Raw genomic sequence first — 9,046 nt, forward strand, 5'->3', positions numbered from 1 at the left:
CCCTTCCCATGAGCTGGGGCTGTGGTTCACCTCCTGTGACTTGTAGCTGTGGTCCTCTCCTGTGAGCTGGAGTCATAATCCTCTCTGGTGAGCTAGAGCTGTGGTCCTCTCCTGTGATCTGGAGTCATGGTCCCTTCCCATGAGCTGGGGCTGTGGTTCTTTCCTGAGAGCTGGAGTTGTGGTTCTTCCTGTAAGCTGGAGCTGTGGTTCTTCCTGTGAGCTGGAGCTGTGGTTCCCCTCCTGTGAGCTGGAGTCACTGACCCTTCCCATAAGCTGGAGCTGTGATCCCCTCCTGTGAGCTGGAGCTCTGGTCTTCCGTTGTGAGCTGGAGCTGTAGTTCTTGTCCTGTGGACTGGAGTTGTGGTCCTCTCCTGTGAGCCTGAGCTGTGGACACCCCCGCGTGTGAGCTGGAGCTGTGGTCCTGTCCTGTGAACTGGAACTGTGGTTCTTTCTATGAGCTGGAGCTATGGACCCCTCCTGTGAGCTGGAGCTGTAGTTCCCCACCTGTGAGCCAGAGCTCTGGTTCCCCTCTTGTGATGTGGAGCTCTGAGGCCCTCCTGTGAGATGGAGCTATTGTTCCCTTCCTGTAATATGGAGCTTTGGTCCCCTCCTGTGAGATGTAACTGTGGCACCCTCATGGTAGTATGGACTTCCAGTCCCAGAAGGGATAATTGGAGTGGAGTGTGCTGAATCAGGTGCTCACCCACGGTTGAAGATTAATTCATCTGTAGGATCTCACTGAAGAAGTATTCTTATGCAGCAGATGGTGACTGACAGAAAATTATGGCTTTTTGAAGTGCAGGGAGGAGGGGGCTTCATAGTGCTTGTCTCTGAATGGGATGCCTCTGTCATCCAGTCCCAGAAGGGATAATTGGAGTGGAGTGTGCTGAATCAGGTGCTCACCCACGGTTGAAGATTAATTCATCTGTAGGATCTCACTGAAGAAGTATTCTTATGCAGCAGATGGTGACTGACAGAAAATTATGGCTTTTTGAAGTGCAGGGAGGAGGGGGCTTCATAGTGCTTGTCTCTGAATGGGATGCCTCTGTCATGCTTCTGGAGCTCAGGGCTCAGGAGTCATTACAGAGGAGGAGGTGGAGAGATCATCAGAGCCAGAGGTGGTGGATGACCATGGGGGGAATCCATGCAGAGTTCTCCAGACAGCTGGTCAGTTACTCATGTGAACACACAGCAATGGTGACAGCATGCACAAGTTCTATGCAAGCTCCAGTGGATGAACCCACACTGGAGAACATTTGGGGATTCAAGTTAGAAACTATTGGCTTTATTATACAGAGAGAGTACTTTGAATTGAGGAGGGGGGTATGTAGGAAATCACAAAAATTCAATAAAAATGCTAAAAAAGGAAATTATGTATGATTTGCCTTTATTGATTTAGATAAAATTTGTATATTTTGGGTTCACGTTATGATTAGTTTCAATGCCATCTTCCTGATGTCCATACTGACTCATTAACTGAATATCCATTATAGGCCCAACACTTGTCAATGTTTGAAAAAAATTATATAACAAAGACAATATTAATATACCTTGCTTTCCTACAAATATTTTTACCTTCTATAAAATTATGTACCCAAGGGGAATCATAAATAAAGTGACTCTCCATCCCTAGGCTCTGAGATTCAGCCTTCTTTAGTTTATTTATAAAATCCTTTAAATGATTAGGTAATGTAAAATCACTGTTCTTTCCAGTTTCCTTACATAGGCTAAGCAAAGGAGAAACACAAACCTTATGAAATTTTAAGTTGGGCAAATTAAATGAGGAAAATTTGTTTCTTGGAGACATATTAATCTAATTTTAAGTCACTTAATTATTTTTTGTCTTACTGTCACTCATATGACAGAGTAAATAATCAATACTATTAAAAAGTCCCTTGGTTCCTGAAGTTGACTGAAGCAGTTATGGATGATACTGTCCTGTCTATATTTACATCTGCTAAATACTGGTATTTCCACATACAGTTGCATCACTGCTCACCAGCTGTTCAGGGCTCCTATTTCCAAGGTTCCAGACATTGTTCCTCAGCCACCATTATCAAAGGAAAGACACTGCACGAAGACCTCACAAAAGAGACACCTTTTAAAACAAAACTAAATCACGTGTGCTTCTGATTTTAAATTACTACAAAGATGGAGGAATCAAGAGAGTTTGGAGCCTGCAGGGTCCAGAAAGCACAACAGATCCCTAACCAGAGCAGAGGCCAGCGTGGCCACGGATGTTTGCAGTGGCTTCTTTGGTCTTGTTTCTCTAGTTTTTGATGGAGACATTTTTAAACACTTACTTTGTTATTTTATTTATACATATGAATATGTGTGTGTGTGTGTGTGTGTGTGTGTGTGTGTGTGTCTGTGTCTGTGTAGTGTATGTGTATGCACCTTTGGAGGCCAGATGAGGTCTTGGACCCTTTGGGGCTGGATTTACAGGTGGGTGCCACCTGCCCAACATGGGTGCTGAGTCTCAAACCCTGGACTCACACAGGTTAGTATGAGCTCTTAACTGCTGACCCATCTTTCCAGCTTCTTGATGGAGGCATTTTTGGATACAGGTGTTTACTATTATAAACTTCCCTCTTATAACTGTTTTAGGTTTGAGGATGTTGTGCTTCTAAGACATGGCTTCTGTTCCAATTTTCTGATAATCCTGGAGAATATTTCATGTGCAGTTAAGATCCTTGTGTTTTCTCAAACTGTGGAATGGAGTGTTTTGATTCTATTTCCCAGGCTCATTTATCCAGTGTGATTTAAGTCTAGTATTTCCTTTTTATTTTCTTCCTGGATAATCTATCCATGACTGAACCTTAGGTCCAGGAGGGAGTTATAGAACCCAATGTTCTATCCCTGTGCTGTAGTCTCTCTCTCTCAAGTCAATGTTTCTGGTGTTTGTTTTGTGTATTCAAATGCTATCATGATGGGTTGCATACATATTTTTACTTATTTTACTGAATTGACCTGTTTAGCATTAAATAACAACTTTCTTTCTCTGTCTCTTTTTCATAGTTTTTAAAGTTAAAATCTATTTTATCTGATTTTAGAATAGCTGCTGCAACTCAGTTTTAGTTTCCCTTTTAAAAATTCATTTAAATTTATTTTATGTGTTTGAGTGTATTGGCTGCATGTATGTAAGTGCACCCATGTTTGTGCAGTGCCCAAGGAGGTCAGAAGATGCTGTCAGCTCTCCTGGAACTGGAGTTACAGAGGTTTGTTAGCCACCATATGGGTACTGGGAAGTGAACCCAGGTCCTCTGCAAAAGCAGCCAGTGCTTTTAACTATCTGTGGCCATTTCTCCAGCCCTGGTCGCCTGCATTTTCCATTGAGGTCATACCTATTTTCTTCTCCAGCATTCTGTTTGATTTTGAATGTTATTTCAGTCTCTGCTAACACAGTGGAGAAAAGGGATTCACCACTCACTTGGAGAACACAACCCTAATGTTGAAATCCATGAATAGTAACTGATTATTTGCTGGAGGCTCCCGGAGCAGTTTTGACTCTAAAAGGTCCTGAGTTTGTGAGCCAGCAGGACCCATGTTTTGTCTCATTATCTCCAGGAGTTACAGCAGGTTCACTCCATGCATGTGTCAGGTAAGAGGAGAAAAAGCCATTTAAAATAACCTAGGCTACTCTGCTCTTAAAGAGACAACATCTCCAAAGAATCTGTTTAATGCAGCCTATCCTGGTGGGATTTCACTAGTCATTTCAAATGAACCAATAAAAAGTAAGGCCTTCCCAAACTTGCAGAATAAAATTCTGATAATTCAAACTTTCCCAAATCTCTTTTCCAATTTACCACAGGCATACCTTAAAACCAGAGTTTATGAGGTAAATGCAAGATGCTGAGTTCAAAGTGGACATTGAGATGTAGCAAATACTGACTCTACACCCTGTAGAAGTAGAAGCCAGCCACCCTAACTGTTAATTCCAGGAAAGAGGCTCCTAGGAGTCCTTTGTTCTATGTTCCAATTTCAGAAGATTCTGAGAGAATACCCTAAGGTAGCCAAAGACTCTGCCTAGATTATCTGTCTTCTGTGAGCATATGAAATAGTGTTAGTCTGTGATCCTGTTTCCTGACTTCCCAGTCTTGTGTTCTGAGGAAGGATCAGATTCTAGAGCTTCAAAGTTTCTACACTAGAAGGATTGTTAAGGGATGTTAAGCTTAGCTTTACTAACTAATGGATTTTCCACTTCTCTAATATGAGATAGTATGTGTTGTATGTGGAATTTTAGAGGATATTGTGCCAATTTCCTTGAAGTTCCTGTGTAATTCCTTTCTTATATCATTAAAATGATACATATTCAGATGATGACTTTTCCTGTAATGATAAGCGTTAGTACCTTACTTATTTCTTCCCCACTAATATAAACTTTTAACTTCTATTTTTATTTTACCTGCTTTTGATATAAATAAGCAAGCACTTTGCCAAACTCGTGTCTGACTAGAAAACTATTTACTAGATTTAAATCTTTTATAATCGTCAGGAAAAATATTACTATCATCAAAAGACTGTAACACTAAAGTTAAATATATAGCTTTCCCAACAATTTTAATGTACACTAGAAATGGTAAAATTTTAATAATTTATATTAACAGTTTTTAGTGGTCAAAGAATTTATCACCATAAATTTCACTTCGGTTCATATCACATAGAGTGATATGAAATAGTCTGTGATCCAATTTCCTGACTTCCCAGTCTTCTGTTCTGAGGAAGCCATATGAGAGTTGACAGAGACAGTTGAGATGAACTGAAGCCACTCATCCATTTAACACTGACTGTCTGCCACTTAACCTCTTTCCTTCAAAACATTATCATTTCCCTACATAGAACTGTCCCCTTGGGAGGCGATGAGGCTGCCTCCTGATGCTCACCAGTGAGAAGAAAGTCTTAGTGTCCTGGGACCAAGACCACAATTGCACATTTCTAATCATGTGACACCACACACAGTGAGCTATTAAAATCACCTCATCTACAGAGGATACATGCAGTGACCCTGATTGCCTTTGCATGAAGCTCAAGGTCAGGGGACTTGCATTTGAATCGTCATTGTACTTTTTATCCCGGGTGTGCCTTAACAATGTTTACATTTTTACATTGATAGAGTTGAACTAGAATGATAGGAAGGGACTTTGTCATCTAATTTGTACAATGAAAAACTGAATACAAAATTGAGATCAAGAAAATATGTATAGTGAGAGGCTGAGGGAACAGGGCGCCAGAGTTTCTATGATTGCTCAATTCTTTAGAGCCTTGAGGCTCTATCTGAGCACATTGCTCTCATTCCACATGTTGTAACAAAAATATAGCATTCTGGGTATGTATCCCAAGCAGGGAAAATTTAAGTTTCATTGACAGACAAGACACAGCTCTCCAAATTCAGGGCTATTTAGTCAACTACACTAATGACTAAATAGTAAGGGGACATTTAAAAACATACTTAGGTTTAAAATAACAGAACCTTTCCTTGGATTTGCACTGTTAGAGAATGTTAGACACAGTGAGCACTTAACAGTGGGATGAGCACTTCCTGAGAGTTTCTAGTACAGACGCTGTGGTTTCAGACACAGCAGCCAGCAGTGTACCAGGTTTTCCTACAGATGAGAGAAAATAAGGAATATTTCAGTATAGAAGAAGCTGTGATAAAGGACCAAGACCATAGCTGCACATGTGACACCACACACAGTGTGTCCATTGATCTGGATCATTCTTGGAGAACCAAACAGAGTGGGCTTTGGTCTTTATACTATGTAAGATGGGATGTGAGCTATTAAAATCGCTTCACCTAATTAGCCATCCCTTGAACACATCCAATCAACACTGAAAATGGAGGTCATAACAGAAACCTTTTGAGCCTCACCAGTGCCTACTGACTGGCAAAAGTGGTAGATGTAATGAAGAGCTAAAGAAAACAACAAATTCCACACTCAGTCTCTGTCAGAGGCTGTACTCGGACAGAAATGAGCAGTGATCACCCCAAAGTGGAAAGGGCTGTCTAGCACTTAAAGTGCATCCCAGACAGCAGAAGATGTAACTGATTGGGGCAGAGACAAGGAGGCAGAGCTAGTGACTTCTAGAGAAGGCAAAGCTGTGGGAATTGGAGAGTTCACTACGCTAAGTGATTGAGCAAGCCTGTGCTAGCCTAGCCTCTTGTGAGAACATAAACAATAGAAAACCAAGTGTGTAAACATGGTGTGCAGCTTGACAAGACTGTAATGTGAGGTCCATAGAGATAAAAGGTAAGAAGTTTTTATCAAGCCAAGTGTGGTGGCTCATTGCTGTCATTCCAGCACTCAAGAGACACAGGCAGGACAGTATAAATTTGAGGCCAGCCTGGGCTACATATCAAGACTAAGTCCCTATTTTATTTCAAATACCTCAGCAACCTGATTCATAGATTCACATAAATGATATTAAGGAAAATGGACTTTAAAATATAGGAAATGACAACTTTTACTGAGCAAACATGATGTACTAAAGGATGGCAAAACTTTTGTGATCTTTAATTTATTTTAGGGCATGATCACATTCAGGCCCACCCCACACTCCAACCCTTCAAATGTCATGGCCTCTACTATTATTTGTCTTTATTTTAAAGGCCTATCCAGTCTAATCTGTGTTTCTAAGACTCTTGGGTGCTGGTCTATTTATTCCTTGTGGTCTGGTCAACCTACCGGATAGGAAAACTGGGACTTCCTCTTCCAGCACCCAGCAGCGATCAATATCCAAAATATCCTCAGCTAGGGCTAAGGCTTCCTGCCAACCAGGTTAGGTAATTTTATATAAAGAAAATAGCTGCAGTGCTGACTTTGCTCAGCCCCACACACAACCGTGACCAGAGGGCCTGGGGTGCTTTTTGTTCACTGACCGATTTCCCTCTCACTTCTCAGCTCCTGTCTCCATTCACAAGACGCTTTGTAGACCATCACCTTGAAAATCTTCAGGTACCAGGACATGCCTTGGGTCTGTGCAGTGCAGGAATCACTGATTTGACTTTACTTTTCCTTCTCTAAAATAGGAATTCCACTTGGGGAAAATAGTACTTGTTGCCTGCTGGGTCTGAGTGCCACCCGCAGGGAGCACAGAATACTCTAGGCCTAATAATCTCTGAAAAGATTGAAGAGAACTTGTGCATGTCAATGGTAATTCAGAGAGACTAGGAGGTCAGAGAGACCTTTAGTGGTATTGACAACTAATTAATGAGAAACGCAGAAAAGAAAAATAAGAACTGAGCAGCAATTAACCTTTTTCGCTCCCTTTATTTGAAACCATGTCTTACGCTGTAATTTAGGCTAAGACTCATGGTAAGCCTCTGCCTCAGCTTTCTAACAGCTGGGACTATAGGTAGGGACCAGCATCCCTCATAATTTTAACACTTTTACAATGTTTTGGAACTTGGTACACTTTGGAAAAACCAACAGATATGGTCAACAGAGAAAGGCTTTGATCTGAAAAGGTACGGGGATGAGTGGTCATTTCTAAACTTAGGGATTTTATAATGGCAGGTAGAGATTTCCTTCTCTGACTTAACTGAGGCTCTGAATGTACTGAAGTTACTAATTTCCTCATCCACAGGAACCTTCTAATGCTCTGTTGTTCTCCCTTCCAGGAGATGAATCTCAACTGCTCTCTGTGGCAGGAAAACAGCATGTTTGTCAAAGGCTTTGCATTTTCCAAGTTCTCTGAGGACCCTGGAGAGTGCTCCCTCCTGTTCACCCTCGTCCTCCTCATGTTCTTGGCATCCCTGGTGGGAAATTCATTCACCACTCTGGCCATCTGGACCAATCCGGCCCTCCACACACCCATGTACTTCTTCTTGGCCAACTTGTCTCTCCTAGAGATTGGCTACAGGTGCTCTGTTGTACCAAGATGCTGCTATGCAGCAACAATGGGTCTTGGAGTGTGTGCTCAACCTGCCATGGTGTCTTGGGGAATGGGATGCATAGTAGGTTTGTTACAGACCAATTTCATTTTCTCCTTGGACTTCTGTGAACCCTGTGAGATAGACCACTTCTTCTGTGACCTCCTACCTATCATCATACTTGCCTGTGGGGATACATACCACAAAGAGGCTGTGAGTTTTGTGGCTGCTGTCCTCTGCATTTCCAGCCCATTTTTACTGATCATTGCTTCCTATGGCAGAAATATAGCTGCAGTACTGGTCATGCACTCCCCTGAGGGCTGCCATAAAGTCCTCTCCACATGTTCCTCCCACCTACTTGCAGTAACACTCTTTTAGGGATCAGCATCTGTCACCTACTTGAGGCCCAAGTCTAGTCACTCTACAGGAGTAAACTCCTGGCCCTCTACTATACAGTGGTGATGTCCATGCTGAACCCCATAATCTACACTTTATGAAACAAGGAAGTAAATGAAGCACTGTGGAGAACTCTGGGCTGGAGAAAGATTCTGAAAATGGATAGGTAGTGAGGACCACACAGAAGAGGATGCACAGACAGTGGGTCTGAAGAAATAAAACTGGTATACGCTTCCTGTGTATTATAAGGTGCCTCTGTAGTAACTATCCCTGTGATTTCAGAACCATTTCTGAAATCAGTGCCATGTTTTAATTGCAAATTCTGGAAGAAAATTAGTTACTAAAAATTTTTAGAAGAGAAAAACAAAAAAAAGCTTGATTTGCTGTCATATTTTCATCTCATTTAAGAGTCTAAATTACCTAGTTTAATCTCAGATATCTGACCAAATCCTGTTGCTTCTGGTGACTTCTGCTGTCCATGTGCCTAAAACACATGACTATTTATTCCCTGGTAACTGTTTTTTTGAATCATGCTACTTCATTAAATATCAGGGTTTTTAAAAGCTTCGATGGGATTACTGGCATATAATAACAGTCTGTGAATGCTTTTATGAATAATATGAGCCATAAAAGTGTGTAAGATCCCAGTAAATAAAAACTGTTAAGTTTTGGAACTAGTTACTTCAAAACATGAAAGAAAATATGGTAAATATTTTGTAGATGCTTTTGGCTATTATTTTGGTTTTGTTTGTTTGTTTGTTTGTTGAGTTTTTGCATGTT

The 9,046-nt window shown here is 41.3% G+C and overlaps 1 pseudogene; it reads left to right on the top strand.

Annotated features, from left to right (window-relative positions):
• Positions 1–7,621: 7,621 nt before the first annotated feature.
• LOC108490570 lies at positions 7,622–8,436 on the top strand (annotated as a pseudogene).
• The last annotated feature ends 610 nt before the right edge of the window (positions 8,437–9,046 follow it).

The sequence above is a fragment of the Nannospalax galili genome, unplaced genomic scaffold, assembly GCF_000622305.1.
Source record: "Nannospalax galili isolate Female #2095 unplaced genomic scaffold, S.galili_v1.0 scaffold1853, whole genome shotgun sequence".
Classification (NCBI taxonomy): Eukaryota; Metazoa; Chordata; class Mammalia; order Rodentia; family Spalacidae; genus Nannospalax; species Nannospalax galili.